Raw genomic sequence first — 27,591 nt, 5'->3', positions numbered from 1 at the left:
AAAATGGCCAAAAAATCCCTTTATCTACCTGCTCAGACATGAAGAAGTTTCAGCTTTTGTTTTAGTTTTCTTCTTCAAAATGTAGGACAAGAATCGTGTTAAACACGATGGAGGAATCATCATTATCTCTTGCACTTAGTATCAAATTCGCTAACCAAAGATGCTGCAGAAGTAGCTTTTTTTTACTCATCTTTCCTGTGATTCTCAAAATCAAATCTGCCATATAATTAATACCACGAATGTAATGTATGTAACTCATACTTATGTGCTGGAGGAGGAAAACAGTGCTCAGGAATGCTGCTTTTTAAGATGTCCACATGCAAAAGGAAAATTTCACAAGTTCTATCCACATTTCACAAGAAAATATCATAAACTCACTTTTAAAGCATAGTAGTTTTACAACTACTACAGCCTTACATTGTAGTGGTACCAGTGAAAGTTCCATGACATTAGGAACTTCTGCTTTCTATACTTTCCTGAAGAGCACTTCACATCACACATTTGTATCTGTGCGTATGTTCCTTGGTTTAAAATTCACAGAAGATTCTGAAACTGAAATATAAAACTAATAACTTACTACTAATTTATCTATCTGGCTACTTAACACATTAACTTACTAATTTTTTTTCTGACTTCAAATATATGATACTTTACCACATGAGACAGAACTTACATATCTGTACTTGAAAAGACATCATTTTAACTCATGAATCTTGACTAGCTGATCACCATCTTTTCATTTGCTGTCACAATGTTCTGTTTCCAGCTGTGTCATAACTTCTACTAAAAATGTCAGATACATTCATGAGACAAGCAGTTTCTAATAAAGTCAGGAATTTTGGAAAATCCTGCGTGTATTTTAATAAATATTTCATACTTGCACCTTTACTTTTTTGGTTAACAAATGTGTTTATAGACTTTTTAGGTAAAGCCAATATTTTCTAAGTGACTACTTAAGTCATAGGGTGATTCCATCAATGTAATTCTAAGTTGATCAGTAGGGCTGCTTAGAGAAAAAGGGACTTGCTACATATCAACATATTATACTCCCTAAATAAATTACCTCATACAACTTGAAGGCAATTTTTAATTTATATAGAAAATCATATTCTTCTGCTACGTCCAACACTGTAATCTATTCTCTAATATTCTCTTATTTAAGTAAATACTAAGTTGTTTTGGTTTGGGTTGTTTTTTTTTTTATATCAGAGCTAAAAAAGGATCTTTATAGGCCAAGTACAGTAGTCACCATTCAAAATTGTCCTGCCTCTGATGCTACTCCATAATGATACCCTGTGTATCTAATACAACACCATCTCACATTCACAGTGTCTAACATATGTGATGCTTCTGATTTTACCATCTAGACCCCACAGACATATCCTGGATTTTTGACAGAATTCAGATAAAAACTTACAGATGCAGAGAAAGTGAAATGGCCTGCTAAAATATCACTGTTTGCAGAGATGTGGAATGGGAGCAAACAATAAATAAAAAAATACTTTAAACATAAAAAAAATACAAATTTTAAATATAAGTTTTTCCCTCTCAGGTGCCTTTAAGTAATTTCTTAATATGATCAGTCATTGTCTGTTATTCATAAGTAGCTTGACAACCTAAAGGAAAACAACTCATTCATATTTTGTAACACAAACAGATGGCTTTATTAAAAGATACTCTTTCTTAAAAAAATCTTTGACGTTTCCTTGAGTTGTGTTTTAAGATACGTATTTGTCTTACAATATAAACCATTAAGTATGTGTCCCATGTCTCAATATACATTTATGTGATTGTCACTTCTGTATTTAATACTCAGCCTTCTCTTCGGGACAGAATGTTAAGAAGTGGCACTACTGCTACACTGTTGTACACAGACAGCAATACTACAAAAGGCACTGTGCAAAACAGCAGGTGAGGCTGTATGTGGAGCAAGTCATATTGAACAGAGCAGCTGTAAATCCTAGGAAGAAGCCCAGTGTAACAGGAAAGAGGCAGGTGCTGAGTGGGGTAGTGACCAAAGCCAAAGTGAAGGCAGCAGTGGCACCACAGAACATAACCTCACCTGAGCAAAGCATCTGCATAAATCACAGAGAATTCAAGAAGAAAAATCTGAGATGAGAGCCTGAAATTCATGCCCCCTTGTCTGTCATATCTCAACAACTAATCCTAGTCAGACTGCTTGAACACATCAGGAAACATGCATATGTTAAGGTTGAGAACGGCTGTAACGAAGTCAGTGAGCAAAATCTAGAAAGACAGGAACACAAAACCAATTCTGCCTAATTTTTTTTTAATCACCTTCCCCTCCTATAGAGTCTTGCACTAAGCTTTTCTGTCATGAGAATGGTATGAAATGCAATTATTTTGTATCCACTTTTGCTGTCAGCACCGAATACTACACACAGGCAGAATGGGCCATTTTAGCATATTCAGTTCATTTCTGGGTTTTCAGTTTTCCTAGATTCTGCTTCTAATAACATGTCCGTGAAGTCTAGTTTGTTTCACCTCTCACCTCAATTGATATTTTAAGCTATGCTTTCCAGAGGGAATCACAGCAAAGGTAAAGAAAAGAACCACTTTTTTTTTTTTTTTCTGGGCCTAAAACCCCTACTAAACTTATTTTGTAGACAAAGCAAAAAAATCACTAGAGGACTTGAGTTTCAAATTTAGTATTTCATTCCTCAAACTACTAGATGAGAGAAAGTGCTCCAAAAAGCATAATTAATCCCAGTGCACATTGTGCACTGGGAATCCACACAGACAGCTCCTACAAACAGTAACTGGCTGCAAAGGGTGCAACACCTTAAGTCTGCTTGAAAAGGTCTTAGCACAATTCCAAAAGGAGGGATTTTAAAATGGGGAAATGGAGAGAGAGGCCATAAATTTAAAAAAGGAAACCTTTGGGAAGTTTATGACCCACAAAGATTTTAAGAACTTTCAGAAAAGTGAAGGGAGGGGGGGGGTGGGGGGGAAGAAAGGAAAAAAAAAAACAACAACACCTGATCACAATCTAATATAGAACCTCTATAAAATGACATAGCTACAAGATTCTGACGGAATCCAACTTAAAGATCATCATTAGAATTTCCATTCTGTTTAAAATACTCAGAAGGAAACATAATCCACAAAAATTAATTGCCACTGCTTCTAATTGTTCCATGGATTTTGTAACAAACATATGCTCCACTTGTTGGCAATGTCACATATGTTGCATAGAACTATTCCTTGAGATTTGAACTAAATGTCTTGGACACTGCTAAAAACAAGAGCACAGCCAACGGGGGCAAAGCTATCCAGACAGAACACCGAGTTGGAGAGGATGGAAAGGCACAGCAGAGAAGCACACAGCTGGCACAACACTGCTACAAAAGCCAGAAGGAGGAGAAACCAGCTGGAAAAGAAATCTGGATAAAGGCAGAGAGAAGGTGGAAAAACCTGTGTCAGAGAAACAAACTGGGGGGGGAATAAGAAGAAATAAGAAGAAGAATCTTTCCAATGGACCACTACCTCTGAAACCAGGACCTGGGAGTTAATGGAAAGAGAGGCGACTGATGAAACAGACAAGTGGGCAAGGCAGGATGGTGCACAGCCCACACAGAGGGGAGACCAGGGACAGACTGGTCAGTACCAATTGGAATATTGCATTCTCAACACTTTCTTTTCTCAAAAAAAAAAAAAAAGTATTTTTCACTAAATCTTCAGAACAGATATAACATGGGACAGAACAAGAATTTTGTAACCATTAGTTCTGCACATCTTTGCAGACACTTTAAAATGTAAAGACAGCACAGTGAAGAATATTCTAGGCAAATGGGAAATATCACTTTTAAAAAAGGGCACACCTATCAGAAGAAATCAATTCTTTTCTTTACTCAGTTACAGAGTCCCTGTGTGATGGCATGCAAATCACGAACTCCAACTTTTCACGAGCAGTAGCCAATAAAATATTACAAAAGGAAGCTGTAGAAGTATTGAGCTACTACATTCACAGTTTAAGTCAGCTAAGTGTGGCTAAAAGTGCCACAAGAAAATACTAAAATTTAAAACTCAAGTCACTGGCATCTTCAGTTGGATATTTTAAATCTACAAATATTTCAGCCTTTATACATTTTTATTTAATGTTCCATAGCTGTAAAATACAGATAGTAATACAAACTAATCCACAGGAGTACTGTAATTTTAAGTCATTTTTATCAAGTTTACAGATGCAACAGTGAAAGTATTACAAAAAACGTCTAGAAGGAAGTTTTTTTTCTGGTAGCTGGTTTTAATAGTGAACAGTATGTCTGCACATTATATACTCTGATAAAGGAATATGAAATAAATGAATCTTTCCAATGGACCACTGTCTGTGGGAAAAAAAATTCTTCTGTTCATAAACTTAAAGATTACATATAAACACAACTAGGGTGAACTGAAGTTGAACTGAAATCCTAATTTTGACAGTCTAATTTTTCAATACTTGATTTTGTAACCTCTCCTGTTCTTTCAGACTGAGTTTCTTGATGAGTGTAAGAATGGCCTACTAAGATGTTAAGTGTTCAATTTTAGATTTCTCTAAACAAAAAGTACTGAACATCTTGCTGTTATGCAATCATGTCAAAATACATGAACTGTCTGAAAATCTTAGCCTGACATTTTACAAGCACTTGTCTGTGAAACACTATGTAAAAGTATGTTTGGTTCATTTTTATTAATAAAATAGGTTCTTCATGAAAATACTTAGAGAGAAAAGCACAAAAAAAATTTAAAAATGCAAATTAAGTAGCAAATCTACAATAAAGCACCTCAATGAAAGTATGAAATTGTAATATCTTACAGCAGCTGAACTGTAATGTTTGCTAAAATAATTATTTTGAAATATCTTAGCAATGAATTTTCAAGAAATTCAACCATTTGTGCACACAACCTTTTTAAAAAGCATTTGTACAAGATGATTACAGACGTAATCACAGCTGACTGAAAAGGACCGCTTGAATTCACACCAAGCAGTATTTCACCCCATTGAATGAATTCAAGGCATCTTAATTTTACTGATTTGTAATTTTTTTTTTTTTTTTACATTTCTAACTGCAATTGCTCAAACAGAAATGTGTAGTTCTGCTGGTTTGACTTTGGCTGAATGCCAGGGCCCCACCAGAGCTACTCTATCACTCCTCTTGTCAACCAGACAGTCTGGTGCTCAGGTCGCACCAGATTTCTACAAGAAGGAGTTGCAGCTCTAGCATAAGAATTTTGAAACTTTCTGGAAGCTTCTAAGTCTACCTGGATAAAACATTTGAATGGAAAACCAAAATGCAAAAGTGAATGGTGAAGATGGCAAATGTATTCCTAGAAAATCTCCAAGGCTGTAATTTACCTTTCAGCACTGGAGCAGCCCAGACATGCACAGGAAGAATTTATGCTCACAAACAATACACAAAAGCAACAACAGAGAATGAGTAAAGAATTGAAAACAAAACAATTTTTACATGCTAATAAACCCATATGTTGAAGAAGAACATGTGCCAAACTTTCTTTTCGCTGAGAGATTACATAGGATGAGTGTAAGAAATTTTACAATACAAATACTGTCAAATGTATGGTCCACACATCATGAAAAGTCTTGCCCCTATTTTGTAAAACAGCCTTGAGAGATATCTTTACAGGCTTTACTTATCTCATTTATGTAAACAAATTGAAAATCTTTGCACCTAAATAGTCTAAACTGCACTCTAGAGATTATACTGTCCCTGTAGAGAATGAAGTTTATTCATTCATGCACTTGTGTCACAAGTATGGCACTAGAAAAGCTTATCAAATTAACCTACATTTTAGTGTCTTTTTAAAGGAGAGATTTATTATCTTTGTTTCCAAACATATTTTCTTCCTCACGTGTAAGTATTTTTAGCAGTTGGAATGTGCTAAAATACAGTAGGTAACTTAAATCTAATGCATAATCTGAAGTAAAAAAAAAATAATAATTTCCTGAAGAGTGATTTTTAGAAGTACTTGTACACCTAAATATCCAGGCAGGTATGTTCTGGAGTTTCTAGAAGTGTACATAAGACTAATTCGCAAAAGTTCTCTGCTGTCATTGGCCAAAAGAAGACCTCACCATCCCATCAACAAATAAATATCTTTTCCCATAATACAAGAGATTGCATTTGGTTTGCACAGCAAATCCACTAGACAGTAGAAAGATGACTGGATTATCACATCAGGGCTTTATGAAAAGTAAACACTAGTTTCCCTAAGGCACCTAAGAAAGACACACTGATAATGTTAAAAATAGCAGCAAGAAATTTCTAACAATATCAGGTAGGATGATTTTTCTCATCTTACATGCCCTCAAGAACTTTTCCCTTCAGCACTCCAATGATAACAATAAAACTCCTTTAAAAATGCACAGTGAATTTACTCCTGTTATATTTTTATACAAGTTATTTACATAAAAATCAACATTTAACTCTAACACAATACTATTAGAAATTTACTACAACAGAAAGTGAAATATGGTAAATAATTATAAACATTTAAAAATCACTGAGCTTAATTTTCCTTTTCCTTTATGCAACATATTTTACACTGTTAAAGAGAATATATTCCGCCTAGCAGCCTGCTTTTTCTGATCACATGTATTTCTCAAATAAATAATAAAAAGAAGACTGCATACATAAATGGTCAGATACTGCTGCTTTTTCATACCTGAAAGTTGTTGCAAATGAAGGTGAATGATCCACAGCACTTTTGCTTTCAAAGAAAAGTGAAATGGATTGCTCACATCTTTCCTAGAATTTGTGAAGTCAAACACAGGACCTGGATTTCAAAGTGAAGTATGAAAATTCTTTTAATACTAAGTGTCTTCTGAAGTCGTAGTGAACCACTTCACATACAATTTAAGCAATTATCATAGGAATTAAATGAAACAAAAATGAATTCAAGGAATCTACTAGTTCAAATAAACTCCAATTAGACTGCATTTAATCCTCTTGGTCAAATATGTTTGAATCCTTAATTTCCCTTCTCTGCTAATATTTTTATTCACATTTAATAAATGTTATTTTTGGTCTGATAGTTTAAGTCACCTTTTCAGGAAAAAAAAAGCACCTTCACTAAAGACATACTTTACATTCTATTATCATTTTACAATTTAGAACCTCTCACCAGCTGCATGTACAAAGTAAGTTAATTCTGTTAAATACAAAACAAAAGCATACTGCAGCCCAGTAATGGCTAAGAAATGTACCTTAGGAAAGACACCTACTTTCCACTTCTCTCACCTCTTAGCATTGCTTTTCATTTTGTTTGCCTTCTAGTAAACATCTCCTTTCTTGGATGCTGTATCAGTAATTCCTCGAAATGCATTTTCATTACCAGCAGCATCACCAGAGCTTGTCAACATGCTCATACTTATGAGTCTTCTTCAAAAATTACCCTATTCCAGAAATTTCTATTAAGAAATCAGCAAATATTTCCCTTTTTTCTACCAATGTAGAGCTCTCTCTGTGGAAATTATAGCTCTTACAATTCCTCTGTGCAAATCCACACAAGAACATGCAGGTGATAGTTTTACTGGCTGTTTCATGATTCAGGGAATAATGTTTTCCACAAAAATTTTTATATAAGTAAAGCTGGACTAAACAAAGCTACTCATTACAAATGTGACACTTAGGTTTAAAATACTCATCCCTATAAAAGTAGGTATGATTCGTTAGGTCTTCTTCATTGTTACATTAAATAGTTGTTTCTGTTAGTTAGGATTAATTTATTAAATGTTACTGATAAAAAGGCAGTATTTTTTCATTGTTTTAAGGTACACTAAAGAAAACTTCCCAGTTTTAACTGGGTGTCTATTTAAGAAATTATAGGTGAAATTTAAGAAACTGGTTTCTTTTTTTAAGAAATACAAACAAGCAGTTCAAAAAATTATTTTAATCTAAAATACATACTAAGCTTTAGCAGCTAGGATAATAGCTGATTTGGCAAATTGGAAATGGAACTTATCTTACTGCTTGATGGCCAATAATTGTTTGTATAAAGGTCTCACTCACCTCTTCACAGCATGAATAACAAAATAAGAATAAGCAGAGCGAGTAAAGAAAAGAGCACAGTGCCAGAATAAAGTAAAAATGCTTTCAATTATTCACAGAGACATAATGTGCTTCTTTATGATCAAGGAGCAGTCATGGAGAAAACAAAAGAACAAGACTTTCAAACACAGTAGTGTAATGAGCTTCAACAGGCTTGTAGTCTCCACAGTGCACAAAGCAAAATGGACAGAGAAAAGTATGCAGAATTCCAGCCTAAGCCACTAACACTGCCATTTAAACAGAGCACACAAATTTCATTAGGCATTTATTAAAATTGAAGTTATCCGTGCACATAAACACTTCTGTCACAGAAAGATACAGAACAAAATAAAAATCCCAACCTCCTTTCCCACAATTATGTACTTCTAAAGACAGAATTCTTCCCAGACCACTTTCCCTCTTGTTATTTTCTCTGTATTCATTGTTTCCCACATTCTTCTCATTATCTCTATTCCCCTACCTTTTCCATCTATTGCTTTGTAGTTATTTTCTTTTTTGTTCTTTTATCTTTTTTCTACTGCTGCTAAAACTATGCTCCAAAGAGGAAAAACTAGGTAATGCCTCAGGGAACTTCATGCAGTAAAGAGGGCTCCGGGTACAGTGCCATTCACCAATGTGAGTATCACCTTCTGCTGTGCACAACCTCTCACTCCCAGAACACTTCTGCACATGGGATGTCAAACTGCATGGGCACTTTAACAGACACACTGTGTATCCACATAATTCTCGTCCACATAATTCTCAGCCTGGCTGAAAGCTAGGCTACAGCCACAGAGATAAACACATGGAAATTCTGTGCCAAATATCACTGTGTGACCCATTTCTGAGTATGGTCACTCACCACCAAGGTACAAGCAATGAGCCCCTTTCTCCATGCTCATCTCACCAGGCTACAGCCCCACACAAGGACACTTTGCTTAAAACACACAAGCCCATGCTTGCAAGCTCAGACATCCCCAGCAAAACCCAGAAGGAAGCTGTAACAGGCACACCTTCCATAAAAAAACAACGGAAGGAATCTTACTTACAGCATCCTATAACCAGTAAGACCCACCTGAACTTAAAGCAAATATGAAAGTTATGTCCAGAAATCAAACAGATCACGTAAACCAAGATGTCACTATCAATCAAGGCTGGTAGAGCTGCCCGAGGGACATAATTAAAAAAAGTACACTGTAATTAACTAATTAAAGGCCAAAAGAAATGCTGAATAATGCTTTTATTCAGTATTTCTGCTCTTCTTATATAGGTGTCAGAAGTTTATGAATAAACTTGGAACAAGCTGTGCCACAGGCATCACGTGTCCAAGAAAATAGAGAAAGTGCATTTGATCAGTTTCGAGGCAAAGTATTTTGAACTACCTACTTCTCCTCTCAACCCCTCTTGAGAGCTATTACTGAAGAAAAATATATTGGACATGGATATTTTTTTTAACTGAAATTAAGAGTTTCCATAACTTAAGCCGTTAAAAGCCCCCATCAGCAACTTCCTTCATTCTCAACACACAAATGCTAAAAATTACATGTATACAAGCTAACTCTAGTCTACATTGCAAAGAATTAAATGAGGGTTCACAGAGTCTTTGGAAGATGACCGATATTTGGTAGCACAGTTTCATACATAATATAAAATCACAAAAAAGGTGCTATCTCTGTCTCAAAATCATTCCTAAGTAAAATATCTAACCACAATTAGTCTAGGAAACTCCAAAAATAGAACATATGTGGTCAAGACACAAATCACACAGAATCGACTGAACTCTAACAGAGTTTCCCTGTATTGCAAACTTCGCATATAAATTTTACCTAAACACCTAGAATTAAAAAGTAAAGACAGAATGCTGGCACACAGCACCAAGCACATGAAATTCAAAGATGAACAGCAAACCATCACCACCATTTTTTTGCCACTTGGGACATGCTCTTAAGGAAAAACCATATTCCCTAAACAGTTTCTGGAAAGTGATCAACATTTTGATTTGTATTGTTGGAAAAATGTTTAAAACTGTTCCTTGAAATACAGTTGTATGTGGAAGATCTTACATTCTCGAAAGTGTATCTTCATTTTTTAAATATATCTTAGCTTCAGCAAGAAAGCAATAAAATGATACAAGTAGCTTCTACTCAGTGAACTTTTTCAACCATTATTGACTAGGTGTGTGCATAAATACACATTTGAAATTAAGCTTGGCTGATACATAACAAAGTCCCTAATTAAAAAAAATAAATAAATAAATACAGGATACTAGCGTATCTCATTTTGATTGATCTTAAACACAGCAATGGGCTAAAGGTCACTGCAGTGATTTTTCCCCAACATTTGAATTCTCTTTCCATATGAACAAATGTTTTAAAAAAATATTGAAAAAGTTATCACGACTTATAGAAAAGTCTGAATGAACATGAAACTTTGTTCAGATTTTTCTTCCAACACCTCCTTTGTTTGTTTCAAACAAATTTAGTTGGCCTCATCCCTATTATGCATTATCATAGCAAAATAAAAAGACTGTCTATTTTCTGCCAAGTATCTGCTTCTATAAGAGCAAGGATTTTATTAAAAAATGCCAAGGAACCCAGCAGTGCTGAGATTACTCCCATTAAGACAGTAAAAATGAAGGAAAAAAAGAGACATCTGACTATAGCCTCAGAGAACATGCACCAAATAGCATTTTCTTAACATGCTCTAATAGATTCAGGCAGAGAAGAGAATTTGATTTGGAAATGAATTATCAGCTGTCACAAAACATGGACATCATTAAAAAGAGAAAATATGGCAAACATGATACAGCCCATCCTTTTTTAAGCTTAAATCTAAAATATTACCAAATTAATAGTCAAAAACCAGTTAAAATTATGTCAAGATAAAAGCTCAAATATAAACCTTTTTTTAACAGTCCTACAATTAGGAATACAAAAAAAAAAAAAAAAACCAAAAAACAAATTCATATTCACTTTTGTCCTGCAATTTCCACCATCTGTACTTCTGGTAACAGACAAAGTTTGAAACCTATTAAACAACTGCACTTTAAGAATATAAAGTCCACCTATAAAATCCATTAAAAAAGAAATCTAATGGAAGTCCAATCTGAAAACTGCTACATCAAAGATATTGTATAGAAAGCAGAAACTCTGATGCAAAACCAAACACGAAATCCCACTACAAAAAAAAATGTCTATTGTCTCTTCCTGACTTTAGGAATACCAAGTTCAAACTCAATGAAAATGGACTCTGCACAGGACTTCATTCTTTTCCTTATGTGAGGCATAAGATTTCATTTAATTTTTAGGAGGCATTCTGGATTAAACATCCTTATTCATATCACAGCACCTTCATGCTGCCAACTGGCAGGAAACTGGAAATGGAGTGCTGTATTCCCCTCATTAGTCACCATAATGCCCCCTTCTGGGAATCTGTACAATATAGATACGTAGCTACAGGTCAGCCTTTCATTATATTCAAGTACATGTCAAAAATCCATATACCAAATTACTCAGTATGTATCAGACCTGAAAACAGCATTAAGGACAGTAGAATATAATAGGTATCCAAAGGCATGCAATGCAGAAAATGTAGCCTTTTGGCACAGGATTCCCAAGACCAAGGTGCAGTAGGAGAACTGATACTTCAGGCCCAAGACTCTTCTTCTCTATGCAGAAAATAGGGAAAGGTACTTCCCTCACCCTATTTTGCACAGGCTTCTTTTTAAAAACCTTCCCTTTCTTCTCAGTAACATATACAGAATTCAATTCATGTTTCACCTTCCTTCAAGAAATTATTTAATATAGAATCACTAGAACACCAAAATCTACAAATATGTCATTCATGTAGTATACCTCAGCTTGCACATATATTCAGTAAAGTACAAAAGGAGCACAGATGTGCAAATGAGTATGAGCAAAGAAATGCAAACCAGGCACACAATGAATCAAGACTGTCAACTGTGAGAACTAAATGTCAATTTTCTTGAAGACTACTTCCTATCCCAGCTTGTTTCAAGACAAGAAGGTACGTATCATTTAGGATGGAAACCAAAAGGAGGTATTCAAGCACCTTAACACTTCTAGGAAAACATGTTTCTCAAAATGTAAATTCTGCACCTGAATGGGTGAAGGGAAAGTGTACTGAATTTTTATCTTCTCACTTCAGTGTCCAAAAGCATAGCTGAACAAGTGCTGGGTTCAAGTTGCAAATCACTTCATAAGAGGCAAGTGGGACAACTCTTGTCACCTAAAAAAGCTCTATTCCCAATGGACAAATGAGCAGCCTTTTCAGTTACATAATCAAGGCAATAAAAATTGATTTAGCAGTTTTGAGATCAGAAAACTAATGGAGAACAAGTTAATTTAAAGTTCCTCCATTACTTCTGTAAGAAAAAATTCTAAAACAATACTATTCTCAAGAACGTCAACAAAAACAATAGGGTATGGGGAGAGGAAACAAAGGAGACAAGCGGAGGAGACCCACAGAAAAAAAAAAAAGAGAAAAGAGAAAAGAGAAAAGAGAAAAGAGAAAAGAGAAAAGAGAAAAGAGAAAAGAGAAAAGAGAAAAGAGAAAAGAGAAAAGAGAGAAAAGAGAGAAAAAAGAGAAAAGAGAGAAAAGAGAAAAGAGAAAAGAGAAAAGAGAAAAGAGAAAAGAGAAAAGAGAAAAGAGAAAAAAGAGAAAAGAGAAAAGAGAAAAGAGAAAAGAGAAAAGAGAAAAGAGAAAAGAGAAAAGAGAAAAAGAGAAAAGAGAAAAGAGAAAAGAGAAAAGAGAAAAAAGAGAAAAAAGAGAAAAGAGAAAGAGGAGAAGAGGGAGAAGAGGGAGAAGAGGGGGAAGAGGGGGAAGAGGGGGAAGAGGGAGAAGAGGGAGAAGAGGGAGAAGAGGGAGAAGAGGGAGAAGAGGGAGAAGAGGGAGAAGAGGGAGAAGAGGGAGAAGAGGGAGAAGAGGGAGAAGAGGGAGAAGAGGGAGAAGAGGGAGAAGAGGGAGAAGAGGGAGAAGAGGGAGAAGAGAGAGAAGAGAGAGAAGAGAGAGAAAAGAGAGAAAAGAGAGAAAAGAGAGAAAAGAGAGAGAAGAGAGAGGAGAGAGAAAACAACAACAACAACAACAACAAAAAAGCCCCAACAGAATCCCTGTTGTTTCTTTTGTTATCCAACAGTTCTAAACAGAAATATTGCATATTTTGGGCATGAATGATTTTATCATAACAATCTATGCCATTCCATGAACACACAGAATATGAGAAGTGACACTTAATATATACCTCCAGCTATAGCCAAACCCACAGAAATTACTGAAAAAAAAAAAAACTACAAAAAAAGACCACCACAAAAAATCCCACACTTGGGGATGTGTTTGATTATACAAATAACTAAATAAAGTTTGAGACATGAAGTTAAAAAAAAAAAAGAACAACAAACCTCTTATTAATTTAGACATGACTAGTTTAGGTAGAACTATCTAAAATAAACTCTTATGCAATAACCAGATCAAAATATATCTATCTCTGACAACAAGCTTATCACATCATTACTTCAGTTTAAAAGTAGGTTCTAAGAAACAATCAGAGAAAAATGCTACAGATACATTTGATCATGACTAGTTTGCTAACTTCCTTCACAAACCATATTTTTCAACGCAATAAAATGTCTGCTGCTGAGACAGGGGCAACTAAGGCAATATGTTTTGAAAATTTACCTAGTACATTATATCTGAAGAACATCTACACTAAGTTCATCCGCCATCAATCATCATGTTAAATAAGCTATGTGGGTAATTTATATTTTAATAAAAATGTGCCTAATAAAATTAGTTACATCTCAACCTGTTCTACAGTCCTCAAGATAAAGCTCTTCTCTGATTTGTTCAGTATCACTTATAACTTAATTATAAAAAGTGGTGTCATACATATTTGGTTATTAACATTTTAACAACAAGGACGTTTTAAACATCAAAATTTTTACAGAATTGTCCTTTGTCTTAGAGCATGGCACAAGGCCAAGTGTCTAAAGCTACGGTAATACGATAACTTATCTATTTACTACATTTGAAGACATTATTCTCTATGGAGACACAGGAAATTTTCACATACACATGCTTGGATATATCACCAAGGCTGACAATGGTTTAGGTCTGAAAGGCATCCGATTAATTCTGCTAGCTTCTTCTTCTTTCCCACTTAACCCAGCTGGAATGGAAAACAAAATCATCAATTGGAGATTTCTGTGAAACTGTCTTTACATTCCCTGCAACTAATGTTGTTTTTTTTTTTAATTAATCTTTTTAGAATAAAGGAAAAGCCTAAGATGCTTTAGAGCAGTGACTTTTAAACTACTTATCTAACTTACATGTTGCCAGTTACAGTTGCATAGATACTGTGTTCTTTTCAGCCATATAACAATGCTTTATTTTATTAACTATTAGTGTATGTTGCAACATATAACCATATAATCAGCACTGTATTTATGGATGAAAATCCTGTAGGTTTTTTCTAAATAAAATTTTAAAGCCATAATAATTATTATTAGCATTTATGTATCCCAGCCTAAGACTTCAATACCTGCTGAAGTTGATTGGAATTTATTCACATTTTGCATCAGTGTGATAGCGTAAAAGACTTATTTGATTTAATCAAATCCTATAATTAGGGGCAGATCTCGACCTAGAACACAAGCACAAACACCTGTGCAAAAAAACCTGAATGCAAAAGCTGTGTTATACCAAATGAATATATTCTTTATGATCTGTTTTACCATTTTTATCTACATGCAATAGCTAAAGGAGTTCTATTGTTATTTGCAATTTAAATATTACAGCTTAAAGAGAGGCAAATTAATCTTCAAAACAATTTCAGTAATAGAGGTAGGCCAGCATTGTCCAATGCATTACAAACAAAAGTAAAGAGAGGGATGCTACTACCTAAGGTCATTCAGCGAGCCAAGTTGAACAATAAAATATTTCAATCCTAGCCTCATGTTTTAACACTGGTAAATGCTGCCTATCCCAGGCTGTTAGCAGGAACTGTATTTATGCTCTGACAGTAAAGTAGACTCATTGAATGTTTGATGCCCAGAGGAGAAGATGAAAAACAAGAAACCATATGTCTGAAGTCTTTCTGAATATGCCTCAAGAGCATTAGAAATAGGAAAGCAGATTTTCAAAAAAAAAAAAAGAAATTTGCCACACAGGAACATCCATTTTAGGATTCCTGACATGTCCTGAAAGAAGAACTAAATGAAATTCAAATGGCAATATAAAACTCAAAGAACTACACAATATATTAGTACTAACACAGTGTATACTAAAAGGTTATTGTACACATGCTTCCTAAGGAGTGCAAAGGCTCATTTTACCACTCCAGCTATAAAACAAGACTCTTCTTCTAATATGTGGAATGAATAAGTTGAAATGAAGGCCTAAATCTAGTTTTTCTTAATTATTACAGCACAGCTTATCACTACACCTAATTTACAACCCATGTACTGAGATTCTATCAAGTACTAAAAGTTCTCTCTTCATAAGGGATTTAATCCTACAACAAAACTGAAATAGATGTAAAAAGCATGCCAAGCTTTGCATGAGACTGTCCAAGGGGAAAAAATAACTATGTCCCAGAGCAAACAGAAGTCCACAAACAAAAAAGAAAATAAACAGACCACTGAAACGGCATATGAGCTGATTGCTGAGGCTGTATCAGCTAATCCAGTGGAAAAATAAAAATACATTCTGCTATCTCCATAAAGTTGAGACATTTTTTGCTTGCTTATGAACTCAGGGAACACATCCCACAGAGTACAGCTACCAGGAAGTTTATACAGGCTCCTGAAAGTGCATAAGGAATACTAATACCACAGCTCATTGCTTTTTCATCATGAGTTCACAAATTTTCTCAGTATTTAGAAGTAGGTGCTCCCTTAGTTAAAATTAGAAATAAAAAGATCAACAAATTAAATCCTTTCGAGGAAATGAATGAAGTTATATTGCCCTCTGCTGATGAATAGCTAAAACTGGATATAAAATCAGAGCTTGCCCTCCACTATGAATAATATCTGTTACTGAAATTCAAATATTTGTTTTGTTATTATGTAATTCCAAGACATCCCAAATTTTTGTTTTACAAAGACTTGTCAAAAAAACCCCAATACAAAAGAGATCCAAAGACAAGAAAATATGCAAATGTTAGAAAGAGTTGAAAAATAAACATTACTGATTTCATGTTACTGTAAGATAGATTTACCTACATGATCTCACTTTAAATTAATTACTATATGAAAACAGTAATTCCATTCAATTTTTTCACCATTTTTTCCTCAAAATGAGTAACAAATTATATTTAATTTATCGATAAGAAAACCGATCTTCTCCACACTGACTTCAAAGGCTGGTTTTAAAAAGGAACAATATATAAGCAGTTAGGAAAAAAAACTATTTTCAGTCTGTACAGACTGTTTGATGACAAAACATAGTTACTTAAACTACAGATCAACCAGTATGCTCTTATATAGCCTACAGATATTATACTGGTTAAACAGATTCACATTTATAAATATTTGAATCATTAGTTAGAATAAATTCTTGCTGCCTTTTAAACTTTTTTTTTATAAATAGTATAGCTTACTGCTGGTAATGCTAATATGTCATTAACATCTGCTGGAGCCAGAGAGAACTGTAAGCCACCAACAGTTTAAATTAACAGCAGTGCACATTCAGTTAGACATACATTGAAAGGTTCAGGTAGATCATATGGCAGTCTAAATTTCATTCCAGCATTAAACCTCCTAGTCCTGCTAAAACAGAAATTCTTTACATTACCTGCAGTTTTATGATGCGTCCATTAGATCGCACTAAGTAATTTCATCTCAATTCACATTTTAGCATGTATCTACACAGGCCTCTGATTCTTTTTCTATGCTGCTTGAGGTATGATTAGCGGCACACACAGCTTAAGATCACCTTGGAAACAAGGCACTATGTTCTCTCAGCATATAAACAACAATATTGCATTTTTTCAACAGGATGTTTTAATAATATCCTTTTCGTTTTGTTTAAACCACAGAAGGGCTCAGGACTGAGGTAAAATGGAACAAACAAAAAGAAATACTACCTACAGCATAGTCTAAGTAAAAGGGAATTGTGTTCATCTTAACATCAAGTTTTCTTCATTATTCCCATTTTAAAAGCCTTTTTCATCAACATTTGGCAAGCTTAAGACTATATAAAACAGAACCCTAAATTGTGATTTTCTCTAAAATCTTGCCCCTACATATATTTTATTTATATACCAGAGAACTACAAGAACCATTTGAAAAGGAAAAAAGAATAGGTACCATGACAACACTAGTATTTCTTTAACTTTCTTAAGTAGCAGACAGTCTATCAACTAACATTTATAAGTGATGTGACTACACAAAAATATTCAGCTGCCAAAATGATACATCAAAGCTGTAAATAAAAGTCAATTAGCAAATCAAATTGCCAAAGTGAACACCTTTTTAATTTTGTTACTGACCACTATTTTCTCAAAAAAAAACCCTTAAATAACTATCCTAGAAAGCAAATGGATTATAAATGTACTATATGTGCATTTATCTCCATATTATTAAATATATTATCCAAAAGTCATTCTATATGTTTATACAATGCAATTATAATATAATTATGTAATATAATTATTATTTTGTTTGTATTTCATGTTGTTTCTATAAATATGCTAGAAGGTAAAATTTCAAGTCTAGTCTTTCAAGGAAGGGACTTAGAAGCTCATATAGTTCTACCTTTCGTAAGAAAGGCAGCAGAGATTTATCTTCCACCTGAACACATCCCAAATTTCAAACACCAGTTAATGTGAGTAACTTCCCTCTGTACGGAGATCTTGCAGGCTAACTCACCATGCCATAGTATGGTGAAGAATAAAAGTTCTTCAATGAATTCTAAATGCAAATAAAGGCAAATGAAGTTTCTTTAGAATATAATTTCAATTCCTTCACTAAATATGATTGCTTATAAACACAGCCTAGTTTGTAAAAGAATAAAGGAATATTCCTTTATTCCTCATAAAGGAATGCTCCTTCTAAGAGAAAATGCATTAACATCACTAAAACAATTCTTATTCTCACTTGTTATAACTTTAAATAATGCATTCATGTCCAGCAAACAACTTGTATTGAGTTTCTGCCTACAGTAAACCATTGTAACATAGCAGTAAAAACATATTTCTTAAAGCAACAAAATCCTGAGAACTACTGTAACAGAGTGAAAATTTATTTTTAAAAAGAGAAAGACGGGGAGAAAAAGATAAAAGTCTTTAAAAAGTTTTTTTCCTCATTTCAATACATTTAAAATTTCAAGAAATTACGTATATTCTGCACACTAGGGAAGCCCTCAAAAAGAAGAACTGCTGTATGTCACCTGACTTTACACTTTTCTTCTGCAAATTACCAGTATTTCAGACTTTGCAGAGAACAGTTAATTGATCATTCTCATTAAAGACCAGTTTAGAGAAAACTGTACCAATTATAACTTGCTTTCAAAAGTCCTACATTATCAGAAAACTTCTTGCATCTCACTTCTTAAGATTCAGAGTATCAACAGAGTTCAATGTAATAATCTGAATAATCCTCTGCTGCTTTTTAGCACACATTCATATATTTTCAATTGTTTACCACTGGTGACAAAACAGAACAGAGACTGTGATGTTATATAGTTTAAGCATTATTTTAAGTAACCAACTAATTCATATTCATAAGGGCAAAAATCAAAGCAAGGATTTTCATTATTAACTGTATTTCTAACATACATGTTTGCTGATTGTTTAAGGAAAAGTTATAAATTCATTATTGTTTAATAAAAATAGAGTAATTATTAGTTGCAAATTGCAAATAGTGCATCTATATAATACTTTAAACACAGATTTTTGTACTTTACTTCTTGCTGTATCATCTTGGTTAGCAGGACACTCAAGGATAACAAATAAGTACAATTAGCAGTTTACACTAATGACAGGGAGACCCACTGTGCATTATCTTAGGGAAGTAAGAGATGAATAAATATTGTAAATAAGCAACTATACCGCATCAAAATGCTTTAACTCAACATCATTTTTAATTACTTTGAAAATGCTTAATCACACATAAGTTTGAACGGCAAGCATAACCACAGGCTAGGCAAACACAAATCTGTGCCCACATATAAAGCCACTGAAAAAGCAATTTAGAAAGCAAGATTATTTTACTGTTAACTATCTTTCAAACCTATGAATAAAGACAGGAATAATGATAAATGCAAAAACAACTCATGGAAAAATTCCCAGACTTACTTTCTGCTATAATTTTATTATAAAGAACAACAGAATGTACCAACAATCCATTTGCAAATGAAATCTGAGGAGATATAATGACCAAATCAGAGCCCAGAAAGCACCTCAGGACACAAACTGCTGGAGATTTCTGCCTAGTTAATCAAAATCCCATATAATTTTGATCCCAGCTATAACACTGAAGTGTAATTAGCTCACTGTTTTTTGAGCTGTTCCTCTGACATAAAATCATTTACTTTTGAATAAGCCGTAAAATAATCAAGTCCAACCATTAACTCAGCATTGCCAAGGTTCCTGGAAAGCCTGGCCAATACCTGACAACACCTTCCATGAGGAAATGTGTGATAATACCTTATCTAAAGCTCCCCTGGTGCAACTTGAGACCACTTCCTCTTATCCTATCGCTTGTGACTTAGAGAAAAGCCCAACCCTCACCTCACTTTCAGGTGCTTTCAGGCAATGGTAGAGAGGGAGAAGGTCTTCCCTTATGACAAATTATCTGACAGAATTTACGTGGTACCACTGCATTACCAGTAGCTGAAATAGTTACTTTGAACAAAAAAGACTTAGTGAGACAACATCAGATCAATCTTTCTGAATGAGTTCAGGTAAACTAAATGTTAAAGTTCAAAACCTGATGTTTAAAGCTACCACTTAGAGCTGTCTGCCACCAGTATTTGCATAGACCTCTGTGAACTCAGCTAGCTGAATTTCTGCAGCTTTTCAGTCCAGTGTTAAGGTACGTGGCAAATGCCTATAATTAGCTCCACAGCCAGGCTTTCATCTTATCTCCCTTTCAAGATTTCCAGTAGCCTTCACTTTACATGGCTTCTCCTTCACATGCACAGATGCAGACATAAATTGCACATTTCTCACTGGATGCTCATAAGAAAATGCATGTATATCACCTTGGCTTAAATTTATTTTAAACTTTCTTTTCAAAGTGCTAATAGTCCTAACAAAGAGAGGGGAAGAAACCAAAGTAATAGCGATAAATCCTAGCACAGGATTTATGGCCTCAGTTGATACAGCCAGCCTTTCATTCTGCATTGCTTCGACATAGGCAGTTCTATCAGCGGGCAACTCCCTTGCCAGAAAATGATTTTGTGAGCATTTGAGTTTGAGACTGTTTCAGTGCTGCACAGATGCTAGCTCACAGGGAGAAGCTCCACAGCAAGTTACAGGATGCCCAAGGAAGTTACAAGGTCCTGCTGCACTTTAGTAACCATCCCATCAGCTTCAGAAGGTAGTGTTGGCAGCTTCTGAGGCAAGTGGAGCAAAAAATACCCACACTGTTTGGGGACTATATGAAGGCTGGATTTGCTAAGGGGACAAAAGGTAAATTCAAGTAAAATTGAGTTGTTGTCCTTCTAATAACTATTCTTCTGTATATGATACCTTCAAAGGGAAAATAAAAAATTACATGCTTTTAGTTTAATAAATTTATGAAAGTGTTAACTTAATTAACATGCTTTTTATTCACAGTCATTTTACGAATAGCTCTGGAAGGTAAAACAAGATTACTGAATCTTAATTAAAAACAAAAATCCAAATGAACTGCAGAAGCATAATCAATACAAATTACATTATTTAAATTAAGCAAATTTAATTAAAGGCAGTTGCATTAAATTTATTCTAGTTGGATTCAAAGCTTTTCCAAGTCAAACTGTTTTGTAACAATTTTATAAGCAGCACAGCAGTCAGTAAAATTCCACATTACTCTAAATTAGCCATTATGTGCTAGACACATCATTTTTAAGAAACAAAGTACTGACTAGGTTACATATTGGAGTTCAGCAACAAAGTCAGGGTACGAAAAATCCACTTCACTCTCTAGACTTCTTCCATAGAAGTTAATAGACTATCGCTGTGTTTGATTGTGCAGACCCATGTTCACAAGCAATTGAACAGTTCCATTCAAGTTAACAACTCTCTCCACTCGCAAGGTAAGTACTCAGTGAGTACATGGCAGAATACCTGGCTCACAGAAAATACCAATCTGCCTACAAAAACACAAGTAGCATTTCTCATACAAGGTGCAGACTCAAAAAAATGCAGGAGACTACCAGGACCCAGTGATAGCCATTATTAACAATAAAATTCTGTTTGAAATTAAATATAATCTGCTTTTTAGAGACGGTGAATTATGCTAGCTATCAACAGGGCACAAACGCGCTCAGCAGCTTTCAAAAGTCAGAAACAGAAAAACTGGTTAGCTATAGAATCTTGTCAAAATATATTTCTGTCAAGGTAGCTTAAAAAATAAAAATTTTTCAAATCCTTATTTTTTACAAAGTCAGCATTTCATTTATGTGCTGAAAGAACAGATTTTATTAAATTTATTTCCACATTCTACCCCTCACAAGACCATGAAATTCACAGGCATGACAATGTTTCAGAGTTCTCATAATCTAAAAAAAACCTTTGAATTAAACCCTAAATAAACAATTAAAGCAAGGACATCATAATTCTGAATATCAGATTCAATAACAGCAGCCTTTTTAAGACAGAGGGGCAGTTTCTTTTAAGAAGTCTGACAGACTAGGTTGCAAGATCAAGCAACAAAACTTGCCACACCATTAAAGACAGACCACAAGGATCTTTCAGCTACAGCCACCAGAGAACTGTAAGACAGCTTCATCTTTTCTGGGCAGAAGATCCTATAATAATGAAGATAAAGTGAAGATTGATTTAATATTTCTATCTAAAATGTGTACCTTGGTATATCTATGACTTGTTTCTAAGCTTAAGAAACAAATATTGAAATGATTGAATATTGAATATTAGATACAGACAGAGATAGATAGATAGATAGACAGATAGATAGATAGATAGATAGATAGATAGATAGATAGATAAGATAGATAGACAGACAGACAGACAGATAGGCCACAGTGATAATTGCTAGCTGGTTAAAAGTTTGTCAGTCTGCTTCACTGAAGCAATATGTGGGGACGTGCTATATTTCAGACATCAAAGATCCACAGTGGTAAAGATTAGAAAACTTTTGCATAGGTTCTTCCTTTCAATGATCTGGCCATCAGAAACTAATAAATATTGCTAACAAGCTTCTACCTTTTGAGTTTAGAATCTTTTTTTACTGTAATCAAAGCAAAGTACGTGAGGGAAGGAGAACAAATATGGCAAGGTAAACCATCTACCTGCCCAGCATTCTGCTAATACAGCAAATGCTGTATTTAGAAATGTCTTACTGAAATCCCCTAAATTGAGACTGCATCACCTCTTCGTTTAGATTTACTCATTAGTGCTAACTCTTTCTGATAACTTTGCAAGCAGGGGACCAGGGCAGAATTCAAATATTCTAATGATTTCCTAAAAACGCACCAGTAATACTGTCTTTTATGGCATGCTGTCAACTGTTTGGTTTGTTTCATGGGACATTCAGGACTTAGAGATCATAAACAGAAAAGCTATGTTCTGTCCTGTTTCAAAAACACTATCAACTATTCAGTTGAGTCATGTACAAGGAGTTGCTGGTGACTGTTCTACCTTTAAATACACGTAACATTTTTACATTAATTTGGCATTTCCTTTTTTTAAACAGATGGTAAGAGGACTGCTTAATAAAAATTACAAATAAACCAATGATTTTGTAAAGAAAACTACTTTTATAAGGAAGAATTCAATTAGAATGTTCTTGAAACACAAGTCTTGTACAATCTTAGACTATTTTATAATATAAACTACAATAGAAATATAATATAAACTTTAAATAGTGGCAAGTAAAACGCATACAATTTTTAACTGCTACTGCAAAGCAAATTACAAGAAGAAAAGCCCTGTAAACAAACATACCTCTGTTGAGTTCCTAATTCTTACCTTCAAATACCAGACCTTCAGGACTGTGTATGAAACTATCAGAAAACAAACTGCCCTGTCCAGAATTTGACATAAGTTTAAAAAGGATTATAGGTTGTAGATGTGTGGGGAACAAGTGGCTGTGAATAGCAATAAAAATATACAAGGGGCCGTATCCAATCATTGCTTTATTAAGGCACCAGCAATTACACTCTATTTAATTATGCAGAATACAAACCTTTACCAAAAACAAGGACTTTACTGACAACTTAATTCTAACTTATTCATTTCTAGCCAAACTCTATGAAAACTTGATTTTAAATGTGCCTGCTACAGCTTCAGAGAAAACCTCAAAATTTTTCCTCTCCAGATTTGAACCAAGACCAAGACAGTCAGATCTTAACGGCACAAACATCCCAAACTCTGATAGCATTTCTGCATTAAGAAAAAAGTCCAATATCTGGTTACTGTGCTGAAGTCCAGTCTAAAAAAAAAAAAAAAAAAAAAAAAAAAAAAACTCAAGAAAACACTTGTGATTTTGCGTAAATTTAACTATTTCACTTTTAATACCCTACTTATTCTTGTTCAGGGTATTCAACAAACTTGACACCACTCCTTGTATGAAATTAAATTCATGATGCAAGCAGCTATTTTTTTGAGACTAATCTGTCTGAGTGCAGGTAAAAAATATTTGTCTTCTATAGACAACCATGATCAAATAGAAAGAGCACTGAAATAGCAACGACAGAAATTCTACGTACACCTCCCTCAGTCCTTTAGATGTCTCACTTTCCCCAAGATCACACTTAAAATGCCTCATGGCTGTTTCCTTCACTGCTTTTTCTCTCTTCAATTTCATAGGACCCGCATCTTTTCCATATACACTCTTCCTCTGTTTTGGGGTAGAGGATTGTCTGAAATTGAGTTGAAGATAGTTGCTACTATATAGATCTAGTCATACAGTGTAGCTTACAATTGGTTTCATCTTTATTCACTTCAAGATAACTTCTCTATCTTAAGTGAAGGGTATATTCCTTATCTCAAAATTTGAAATTTAGCCAAACCCACAATTTATGAGTTCATTTGAATAAAAATCCACTCATTTGAATAAAATTCCAAAAATAAAATCCTGTGTAATTTGTTCACAACATTACTTGACCAAGTCTGCTTTCAGTTAAACCAATGTAACACTGAAGTCAACTCAAACTGTAAACACCTCTAATCACATCAAGCAAAATGAAAATGATCATGCTCTTACTCCTTGCAAATTCTAGCACACATAATATCTTTTACATTATTGTTATATTTTTGCAGCTATATTCCATGTAGGGCAATCCCACTTCAACACTTACATTTTTTACTTTTTGTTATTGTCGTCTTGATGCTACATAAAATAATAAAAATGTCACCACCAAACATTTATTTTTAGAAATATTCAGTATTTTTTCAAAAATCTGACCTTTATCACAACACTCTTGTATTTTTAACGGCCTTTTTCAGGACAAAAGCACTTTAGTAATTCCACCACCATCAAGTAGTTTGCTTTATAATCACAGATACATTATATCTGTATTTGTTATACTGTCCTTCTTGAGGGTTTTCTATTTGTGGTAAGATTTAGCCTCCCTGAAGTAAACAAGAGTGTCTTTTCTTTACCTATCAGGAAACTTGTATAAAATATATACCCTGACAGCCACACCCTATTCTTCTGTCCAGTGTGACTGACTGAAAACAGTCTCCCTTTATGGTATTCACCGCAAGATCTAACACATTATTTCTTTATCCTCTTTTTATCACCTCTTTGAAACTATACTTACACTTACAGGGAATCAGACATGAAATGAGAACATATATAAGACTCACTTCTGGCCAAGGTAGAATTCTCTACAGTTCCTAAGCCCATGGAATTTCTTCAGCAAAACTTCAAGAAAACTTGAAGTCACCTCTACTTATATATCTCATCCACACAAAAAAGGAATGTAACTATGAATAATTTTGTGGAGATTTTGCCAGAATTTATTCTATGTAGACTCACTCAAAACCCCCTACTCACTCAAACAGCTATCCAATAAGGCTCACAGAACACACAGCATCACCCAGCACATTGTTTCATATCATAGCATAATTTTGAATTTCAGCATTAAAATTAATTTAAATCATCTGAGTTGAAATATTTCATTCATACAGGTAAAAAACACAGAAACCCACAAGTAACCTGATTAACAAGAAAGTACTGGAATAATTTTTAACTTCAGAAACATCTGCCAAATTATTAACTTACAGTCTGTTTCAAAGGCATTCAACAGACTTACTAAATGCCACCTACCTGGATTTTTTTTTAGTAAAATCCTGTACAATCTTAGACTATAAAACAGATTCTTATAATCCAAGTAACAACTTAATGGCTGATACACTAATCCCAGCATATCAATACCTGTAATCACCCACATAAAAAGGGGAGAAGAACACGGAGAAGGGGATTTTGTGATGTTACTTTATTGTAAATTTCTCCTGTAAGAGTAGATTTTTACAGTCTTCCTCAATCCACTGGAAACAAAAATGTATAAAGGTTACATTTCTTCTCCACATGTATCATAGGTTCATCCCACAGCATTCATACTAATGCATCAAAATATCCAGACCTTAATGTCTTTCTTGTATATTGTGATTGTTTTAAAAAAAACCTTGAAAAAACCAGTGAAACACTGCATTTACTGAACTGTATTAACATACTCAGCATAAGTAACTGAAGTAACTTCACTGGAATAATTTGGAAAATCCAGCTATAAGCACAATGGGAACAAGATAATTTTTCATTCAGGTGTTTGCTAGATATTTCAAACTGGACTGCCTTCTAGAAGCAGGCATAGTTCTAGCTTTCTGGGGAAAACTATGTTTTTTACATATAAATATATTAAAATATATGAAACTTCAGTTCAAAATTTTCCCTCAGAATTGCAAGTACATGGGATGGGACATGGCAAAAGTGAGATTTTTTTAAGACCTGAAAAATAGTAATATATCTGATAACATTGTTGAACATATGACAACATATTACATAAAGAGAACAAACAGAGAGTCAGTCTTACCTGCACTAATTTGATTACATTCATTACAAAAGAATAAAGTAACTTATTTCACTCTCAGGATGAATGCAAGGTCTAGTAACATGTAGAAGTGCCCTTGCTCTAAAACTTTAATGTGGCTTTTTTTTGTGTTAATATTTTGTTTGAATTAAGAGGTGACTCAATATATTATCAGAAAAAGATGACACCTCCAAGGTGATTAATTCTACCTTTTTTCGCAACAAGTTGTTCACACCTCGGGCAGAAAAACAAACCTTAAAAACTGAATACAACCACACTAGCACTGCGATCTTAATCCATTTTTTTGCTATAAAACATTTCAGAAAATTATTTCTCCTCCTTTTGTAAAGCATAGTGGTATGTTTTGTTGAGGGTTTTATCCAAAATCAAACCAAGGGCAAGTTGGACAGTCCATTTAAGACCCTTTTCAAAACTTTCAAAGATTTATAATTTCTAACTAGCATATGAACAAGGTCTATGAATTCAACTAGCAAGCACAGTGGGGAGACTAAAAATACAGCTGAGGCATTTCCTGTGTTCAGCTCCTGCTTCATGTATCTGCTAGGCTACATCAACTCACTGGTACTAGAAGTGATGTCTACATTTTATTTACCCTGGTGTAGTTACCGCAGGATGTGAGTATATAATTATTTCTCTTTAGTCATAGATGCCTTCTCTACTATTCTAAGTCAAGGATTTTGAACTCTGTATTTATATTTACAGTGGTTTCTTTCAGAAGCAGGAAATAAACAAATCATGTGTTTCGAATCTACGCTACTGCCACTCTTCTTAATTTTTAGATAATATTCCTGAGACTCTAAGAAAAACAGAGGGAAAGTTGCAAGTACATGCTTATCTCTACAATGTTTGGCCTGAGCCAAACTAGCAATTCCTATAGTTGGTACTACGACAGTACCAACTGCAGGACCAGCAGAGGTGCGCAAGGTCCTAATAGACACATTAGTTAACCAAACAAAAATCATCCTTATACAAAGTTTTATCTCTATATACAGAAGAGATGAAAAAGGAAAAATAATATCAAAGAAAAAGCAATCAAACAGAACCCACTAACAAACAAAACAATAAAATATAGATTTGAGTTCCAAACCATGTCAAAGACAATTGAAATTGCATGGAGAAACATAGCAGAATGGTTTCTAGTATCTTGAACTCCTGGACGGTTCAAATGCAGACTTAAAATGGTTCCAAATTAAATAAATGAAGGAAAGTATGTAACTAACTAGCACTAGTAGCAGTATTTGAATGTTTTGCTTTATAATAAGAAAGGCTGGCAGCTGGTGGTTTAAAGAGAACTTAACCCTAA

The 27,591-nt window shown here is 34.2% G+C and overlaps 1 protein-coding gene across 13 annotated transcripts in view; it reads right to left on the bottom strand.

Moving 5' to 3' along the window:
- The window catches only part of KDM4C (lysine demethylase 4C), a 246,689-nt gene that overhangs the window by 158,023 nt on the left and 61,075 nt on the right, over nt 1–27,591 (bottom strand). The window contains exon 9 of one of the 13 annotated variants that reach the window (XR_012578320.1): nt 6,688–6,798. The exons of the other annotated variants lie outside the window; for them this stretch is intronic. The gene's annotated coding sequence lies outside the window, so the exon portion shown is untranslated. The remainder of the gene's footprint in view (nt 1–6,687; nt 6,799–27,591) is intronic. 13 annotated transcript variants of the gene reach the window in all.

Source organism: Zonotrichia albicollis, chromosome Z (assembly GCF_047830755.1).
Source record: "Zonotrichia albicollis isolate bZonAlb1 chromosome Z, bZonAlb1.hap1, whole genome shotgun sequence".
Classification (NCBI taxonomy): domain Eukaryota; kingdom Metazoa; phylum Chordata; class Aves; order Passeriformes; family Passerellidae; genus Zonotrichia; species Zonotrichia albicollis.
The sequence above is the reverse complement of the archived record's forward strand: the minus strand, read 5'-3'. Positions and strand labels throughout refer to the sequence as shown.